Raw genomic sequence first — 8,569 nt, forward strand, 5'->3', positions numbered from 1 at the left:
ATATAATGGTGTGCGTAGTTTTACCATAGGTTTGGGTCCGAAGACCATGCAATACCTTGGCTCTGTCTACCACTTCAATTTTGTGAGAATGAGATATAATGGTGTGCGTAGTTTTACCGTAGTTTGTTCAGACCAGAAATGCTTCTGTACCATTAGATATTTTTTGAATAGTATACCATTTGGGTCCGAGGGTAGGCATTAACTCTTTCTCACGTTCTTATTTCCATTCCTTTTTGTGTTTGTGGGATGCATACCTTGGTTGTCTTGTCAGCCTATTGGTTTTATGTAGTTTTTGTCATAGGTTTGGGTGACCATGCAGTACCTTGGTTTCTGTCTTTTCAATTTTTGTAGTATTATTTGTGTGTGTAGTTTTACCATAGGTTTGATTCCGAGGCCATAGGTTTGTGCAATACTGCCTTCATTTTACCTGCAATTATCTAGTTTTTCTGCATAGTTTGGGTAACCATGGTTGTTGTCCAGAACCATGTCTTGGCTGTTTACAGTTTTATTGGTTTGGTCCGAGGACCATGCAATACCTTGGTTGTCTATTCATGGTACTTTTGTCTGTTGTGTATTTGTTTATACCATAGTTGCTTTGAGTCCGGAGACCATGCAATACCTTGGTTCTTCTAATTTCATTTATTCAATGAGAATAATGAATATTTTACCGTAGGTTTTCGGTGGTCACGAGACCTGCAGCTCTGTTGGACTTCAATTTTTGAGTGAGATATAATGGTGTGCGTGAGTTTTACATAGGTTTGGAAATCAAGAGCTTAGCTTCTCTATGCCTGAATGCTATCCATTGGCAATTTTCCGTATATCTGTAATAAGTTACGAGGTGGCCATGCAATACCTTGGTGCCAGTACCCAGTATAATTGTGTGTAGTTTCCATAGGTTTGGTCCGAGACCATGCAATACCTTGTTCTGTCTACCACTTCAATTTTTCTGTACTAGTTTCACCATTGGTTTGGGTCGAGGACCATGCAATACCTGATTCTGTCAGTACCCAGGTCTAATGGTGTGTGTGTTTTACTAGGTTTGGGCCAGAGACCATGCAATACCTTGATTCTGTCTACCACTTCAATTTTTTGTAAGTATTAGATATAATCGGGGTGTAGTTTTACCATAGGCTGAGTCCGAGGACCATGCAATACCTTTGGTCTCCACCATCAATTTTCCTGTAAGTATCTAGTTTCACCATAGGTTTGGGTCCGAGGCCATGCAATACCTTGGTTCTGTCCGTCCCAGGTAATGGTGTGTGTAGTTTTACCATAGGTTTGGGTCCGAGGCATGCAATACCTTGGTTCTGTCTACCACTTCAATTTTTCGTAAGTATTAGATATAATCGGTGTGTTGTAGTTTACCATAGGCTTGAGTCCGAGGACCATGCAATACCTTGGTTCTGTCTACCACTTCAATTTTTTGTAAGTAGGGTTTGCCCTCAGATCGCTTTACTGGAGATGATTACTCTTTGCGTCAGATTATGATCTTTACACGTGGCATTGATCTCACCTCTAACTAGAGGCCCATCTTTTTCATTTAAGAGGCGCCCCTTGTCTGTTCGTGTTCCGCGCTCAACGCTCCGGTGCGCGAGACGCGCCTTCATTAATGTTCTCGTAAATTGACACGAGTCCAACCGTCCGTGGCCTCCTTGGAAATTGGCGACTTCATTACTGACCCAGCTGATAATACCCTTCTCGAACTCTGCATGAATTAATTCTCACCAAACTTCCATCCCCTATATAAAGTAAGGAGACGGTTCCTCCACAACCCATGAACCTCTCAACACAAACAGAGTAAACACTTTCTTCCAACTTTTCATGCCCTTTTAACAACCCCGCCGGAATTGTTACCGGGACTGATAAAAACCGGCATGGCCGCAGCCCCCACTGGGCTTCGGTGCGGCAGAGTCTAGGCGTAACCCTGATGGTGCCCTTCGAGATATCCAGAGGGATGTTGTTAGAGAACCTAATGTCTTTCCCCGGAGCACACCCCCGACGAGGAAACGTGCGAATTCACCTCATGGGCGGTGCTCGAGTGTTGCCGTCTCCAATGGCCAACACTCGAGAGGAATGGAGAGAATCGAGGGAACATCATGGGGAGGGTGCCCCCGAGCCCTGCGTCTGCTCCTCTCTTTGTTCCAGCTCTGCCCAGCCGAGGAGGGAGTGGTTGGGGGCCTGAGGCATGATTGTCCTTCACCTCCTCCACCGTGTGTCAAGCTCTCCCATTCTCTTGGTGCCAAATAAAAGCACGGGTTGACACTTCCCTCCGGCTAGTTTCTCTTGGGGCGGCCCACCTGAGCATCTGATTGTAGAAGTAGCTAGGAATAGCATGTGGCTATTAGCTCGTAAATTTACTTGTAAACAGGCCTACCTAAGCCTCTGATTGTAATATGTAATTTTTCTATGTATGAATTAATAATATCAAGATCTTTCGTTTTTCTCTTTCTTTTTTCCCTTTTTTTTTTTTTTTTTTTTTTTTTTTTTTTTTTGCTGCCAAATCTTCTATATTATCTATTTTTTTTTTTGTAAAATGAATACTTAGAACTTAGAACTCTTATCTTATTCAATCTACTGTAAAACAAATACTTAGAACTTAGAACGTTATCTTTTTCAATCTACTGTAAAACAAATACTTAGAACTTAGAACACCTACCTGGTGCACCGGCCAGCACCCTAATCCTCCCCACAGACGGCGCCAATTGTAAGGACTCAATTTGGATTGACCCTGGGTGACGGGTTTTCAGCCCAATAAGCCCAAACAATAAATTTATAGAGAGTGGGGTGAAAGGTTTAGGTGCTGGCCGTCGATCACCAAGCATGAATTTTCTTGCAACGAAGAAAAATGCTAAGAGTTTTTTTTTTCAAGGGGGGAGATGCTCCTCGGCCTGCGGCCGAGGAGGCCTTATCGTTCTCCATCTTTTTCCCCCCTCCCCTTTTCTTTACTTTACTAACTTTTCTTTTATAGTTTTCATCTTCCTATCCCCTCTTTCCATCTGTTGATCATCTATTTGCCTTCTTATCTGGCCATCCGTTCCATCAGAGGCCTTATCGGTACTCAAGTGGTTCACTCTGATCAACGTTATCCTGCCAAGGGGTTACCTCCCCATTAATGCGGCCAGGGGGAGTTAGTTGAATGCATTAAATGTGAGAATGACAGCTTACTTTGGGGTTAGTCTCTCCCTAAAATCCCCCTCGTCAGGCCGAGGATGAGGTGGTCCTCGGTGTGGATTGGGAAAAGAGGCTTCCCCCAATTTAGCCTAACAACACCAACAAAAAATGGCATATGCTCCTCGGCCTGGGCCTTGGGCCTGTTTCGTGATGGGCCGAGGCTGTGAGGCTCATAGGCCCCACAATATATATATATATATATACACTTACTTTTATATATATATATATATATATATATATACAAGATAGAAATTTTACTTTAACCTAAACTAAGTGTATGTGTGAAACTCACTCCTGAAAACTTGAATCTTAACTCTTACCCCCCACACTCAACAAGCACTTATACTTATAGAGGGATCATCGTGCGACCATCGCGCCAAGAGTGCGCAATGATTATAATATACTTACTTATATTTTGGCATTGGTCTTACCAAAAAAAAAAAAAGCATATTCACGGGTATAAGGTTTAACATATGGAAATGGTGACTCTTGGGTCATTGTAAATGACCAAGTCTAGTACCTTCCAAAACAATGTAGAAGATTTGCTTGGATAAATCATAAACTATTGCTGTATTGCATATCTTTAGTGGGTTTATAATTTAAAAAATAGATGTGGTCCTCTTGTTTGGGAAGTAGTGAGATTTTTTTTTTTTTTTTTTTTTGTGTTATTCACTTATTCTTATCATTTTCATAGTTTAATGCAATAATATAATATATTTTTTTACCTAATATTCAATTAAATAACTGCAACTTGTCGCCAGGGGGAGAGAGAGAGAGAGAGAGAGGAGTGTGTCTTGATTCTATAACAACATGGGGTCTTCTTTGCCCTACTTCACACCAATCAAAATTACCTAGTTTTATCTCTTTAGCACAACTTCAAAAATTACCCACTTTTTTTCACTGTGAGGAACTTACTAATGTGTCACTTAGAGTTTTCACCACGTATGTTTTTTTATAAAATACCTCTTATAAAGTATATAATATTTAGTGTCTGTAAAACCTCTATTACAATTTATTTTATATGATTAAGAAACAAGAAAGAGTAACATACCTAACTATTACTAACATTCAACACGTTTGGAAAATCAAATTATTATAAATTTTAAAAAATTACATACTTTTTTCACTTAACAACTAACGTGTCACTTAAAGTTTTCGTCACATATTTCTCTTATGAATTATATAATTTTAATTAATTGTCCCTACAATTTATTTTATATGACTAGGAAACAAGAAAGATTAACATACCTAACGATTCAACACGCTTGGAAGATCAAATTAGTATACATATGTCGGCTTATATGAATGCCACGACCTAAGATTGCTCCTATGATATTCTTCAAGATATTTCGGCATTTTAAATAAAGGAAAAAGTGCATGGGAAAAAACAAGTAAAATTAAAGGTCAAAATACTTTTGCAGCTGAGTGCATACGTGTCATTTTAGTTGGTTGCCACATGTGGCCCTTAAAATATTTTGCTGCAATTGATTACTGTGCCTTATTTGATTAGGAATGTGTGAAATGAAGCAGTACACGTGTTTAAGTTACATATACGTACCTTGGCTTATCTAATTAGCCTAATACTAAGCACTCTGTAATTTGTACATGTGTCTTCCTCTACCTAGGCCGTATATTCTTTTCTATATTAGTGTCCTATAATTTAGTAACCCTATAATTTAGTAACCCCCCAGGGCCCCCACCAATCAATCAAAACGCTCTTCACAGCTCCAAAACCCTATTTGTGATTTCTGCTCAATTTAGTAGTGGTTTCCAAATGAGGTAACCCTTTACCTCCCTCCCTCTTTCTCTCTCTCTCTCTCTCTCTCTCTCTCTTCCAAATAGGGTCTCATTCTTTCTGTCAAATGTCACCTAATTAATTACAAACAAGGTCTATCTTATTCTCTTATCGATCAAGTTCATCCAATCAACAATAATGTTAGGAAGTAAACATTTTTTTTATAGTTTTTTTCATAAATTTTGACATGGTCTATTGTAAATGGAATGATATCATTTTCACCCATTTCATTATATACTAATCGCAATTTATTATGTCAAAAATTTTAATTTTATTAAAAAAATATTTTGTTCTTAGACTGAAGTAGTAATATCTTATATAATGGTTATATACAACAACCATTTCACATAGAAGTAATCCCACACTTATAAGGTTTAAGTTCCATATATAAGAGCTAGTGATGTTGCATAAATCAATTAGGGCTCATTTGTTATCGTTATTTAAACAATAGTTTCAGTGTTTAAACAACATTACTCATATTTTTACACATTTTTTTACCCATACATATTTTCAAAAAATATAAACAACATTACTATAAATTTCTTACCAAACAAATCCTAAGTCCCCCAAAACTATTACAAATGGGGTTTATCTTATTCTTTACCAAACAACGTCACCCCATTACAAATGGGGTCTATATCTCTATTCTTCTCCCACCAATGAAAGGTCACCCAATTACAAATGGGGTCTATCTTTCTATTGTCCCACCAATCAAATTCAATGAATCAAGTGTGTCGATCATATCCATTCTTTTAATTGTGCAAGTCCCACACCATTTCTCCACCATCACTATTTCCTGCCAATATCCTTACCCCCCTTGAACTTCCAGAACTTTCCCATGAGGTATGGACCACTCTCTTCCTCTCATTCATTCTCTGTCCCCCAAACTTGCCAAATGAAGAAAGACCTACCTAAAATATAAAAAATTGCAAGTTGCTACTCCTAGAGGTCTAGAACTTTCTAATAAATATTAACTTTTTTATTTTTATAATTAGCCTCATTAACTCTATTTAAAGCCTTAAACACTTAATTCTTTAGCTTCTTTGTGACAACTAAATCTACTTCATGTCAACAGACTAAACTACAAACTGTAATCAAAAGCTATAATAACTTTTAAGGGGAGTATGATAAATTATACTACACATGCCACAACACACTTTTTAAGCAATTTGAAGCGCACACGCAAGTGTTTTAATTATGTTTGTTAATAAACATATATTATCAATACCTATTATGGTTTAAAACCTATAGAAGAAAACAAAGTTAAGGAAAAAAGAAAAGAAAATAAATAGCAAGAGTTTTAATTGAAGAGAGAGAGAGAGAGAGAGAGAGAGAGAGAGAGAGAGAGAGAGAGAGAAATACACTATTGTTATAAATTGGAAAAAAATGATAATAGGATCTCAATTTTTTTTTTTTTTTGTAATAAAAAATAAAGTGTAATATCGTAGATAATTAAATATTGAATTTCAAATTAAGTGTAATATTGTATGTTTGTTTTTAGACCCCTTAAAACACAACCAAATTAATCTAGTTATTTAGCCAAGTGATTAACTTAGGTAAATTATGCAGATCTAAGTTAACACAGATAAATCATATCATCATAAAGTGCAGAAAATAAAGAACACAACAATATGATAATCCAAGAAAACCAAACCAGTAAAAAACCTGAATAGGATTTAACCTAGTTATCCTTAAGGTAAAATGTATCAACTATGAAAGAATTGAAGTTTACACAATAGTGACTTAGACCACTAACATCCTATTGCTACCTCGAATAAGAAACTTATTATCACGACCACATGACAGCTCCAAGTCCACGAACTACTTCTTTCTTGGATTTCCAGCAAGCACAAGCACTCTACTTGTATATCTTCAAGTTCTTGAATTTACAACTGAAACGATCACCAAACTCTTGACATTAATCTTGAAATTGGAAACCCTAAATGTATGTGAAACGAGCTTAGGCCGAGTTGAAAAATTCTACAAAAAAAACAATTTGCACGACTTTCGATCAGTCGAGCCTAATTTTCGATCGATCAAGCCAGTCAAATTTACACAGTAAATCCTGTAGAACACTTAATTCCAAATTTACATATAATTACACTTTGAACAAGTCTAAACAAGACTAAAATATTTTGATCATGGTTTGCCAATATTACAAAATGAAGTTCTTATACATTAGTTCCTAATTCCTTAGAATCTAACATTGTAACTAAAGTCAAAAGTTTTAAATACAAAAATGTTCATATTATAGTTTTAATTATTACAATTTAAATATTTATGAGTCCATATTAAACAAAATAACAGAAGATTATGTACGCAACGACATTTGGTATTTATGTAACTACTAAAAATCATCACATCTGTAAGTTGACATTATACTTTAAAATTTTGCAAAAGACACTTTATATTCACATGCACGTACGTGAGTGATTGCAAATGTGGTAAATGATTTTTTTCCCTCCTGGCACATTACTTAATTAATTACTTAATAAGTCAAACCCTGGCACATTACTTAATTTTTTTGATGACCCGGCACATTACTTAATTAATTAGGATTTGTGATAATTAATATACAATTTTATAATTTTAAGTTTACATTACACACACAGCCGGCTCTAACATATAAGCAAGAGAGGAAGTCGCCTAAGGCCCCGGGCAAAAAAAAGGCTCCCTAATTCTAACCAATAAAGCTATTTCTTTCATTTTAATATTATTAATTAAGCCCAAATACTAGTCAATAAATAAAATAGTATTTTTTATGAAAAAGAAATTCTACGTTCACAATATTTTTCACAATGCTTTCACAATAAATTCTAAATAGCAGGATGTTACTAGTTGTTATTGGTGGTTAAAAAAATAATTTCTGTAGGGTTAGGATTTGTGGCCTAAGCCTAAAACAATAAATTTGTAGAGTATGGATGATAGAGCTAGGTTGACTGTGGAGCTCACAACAGTTGATCACAACATCCAAGTATAAACCAGCATAAAAATACACGTAAAGATCCAATAAGCTGAAATCCGAAGAGACTTATGATAAATTGAATACTGGTTACAATTCTTAGGGCTACAGTAAAACCTTTCTTTTTTTTCTTTTTCTCCCCCCCATCCATCAGGAGCCCTTCTTCTTTATATAGTATCCTTCCCCCTCATCCCCATCGTCCACTTGTTCTTCATCTGGATACCTACTTGAGTGTATGTCATGTCATGTATCTTCTTTAGCTTTTGTGAGTGGCGGTAGCTGAAATTACACTGTTCAGGAGTCTTCTCCACATAAATGCGACCAGAAAAGTTGCTGCAGTGCATTTAATATAATGGTAGCAGCTTTTCCTTTAGATATTTCTTCGTTCTTATCGTTTCCAGATATATTCAGAGCTTATCTTGATCATTGGGGTTGCTAGGAAGATCATTCGAATCTTCCACACATTTGATTAATCAATACTATTCGTATCCGAGGAGTAGGACCTCTTCAGACCGCTGGTGACCTCTTCGGATTGTACTCCTCCTTCGTTTCCAAGTATCCATCTTCTAGATGGACTTTATCTCAACCGGTTCCTTCTCTTCGGACACACAGTAATCCTCAAATAGGGCTCTAAGCCCACT

This window comes from Quercus suber, unplaced genomic scaffold, assembly GCF_002906115.3.
Source record: "Quercus suber isolate HL8 unplaced genomic scaffold, Cork oak 2.0 scaffold_268, whole genome shotgun sequence".
Classification (NCBI taxonomy): Eukaryota; Viridiplantae; Streptophyta; class Magnoliopsida; order Fagales; family Fagaceae; genus Quercus; species Quercus suber.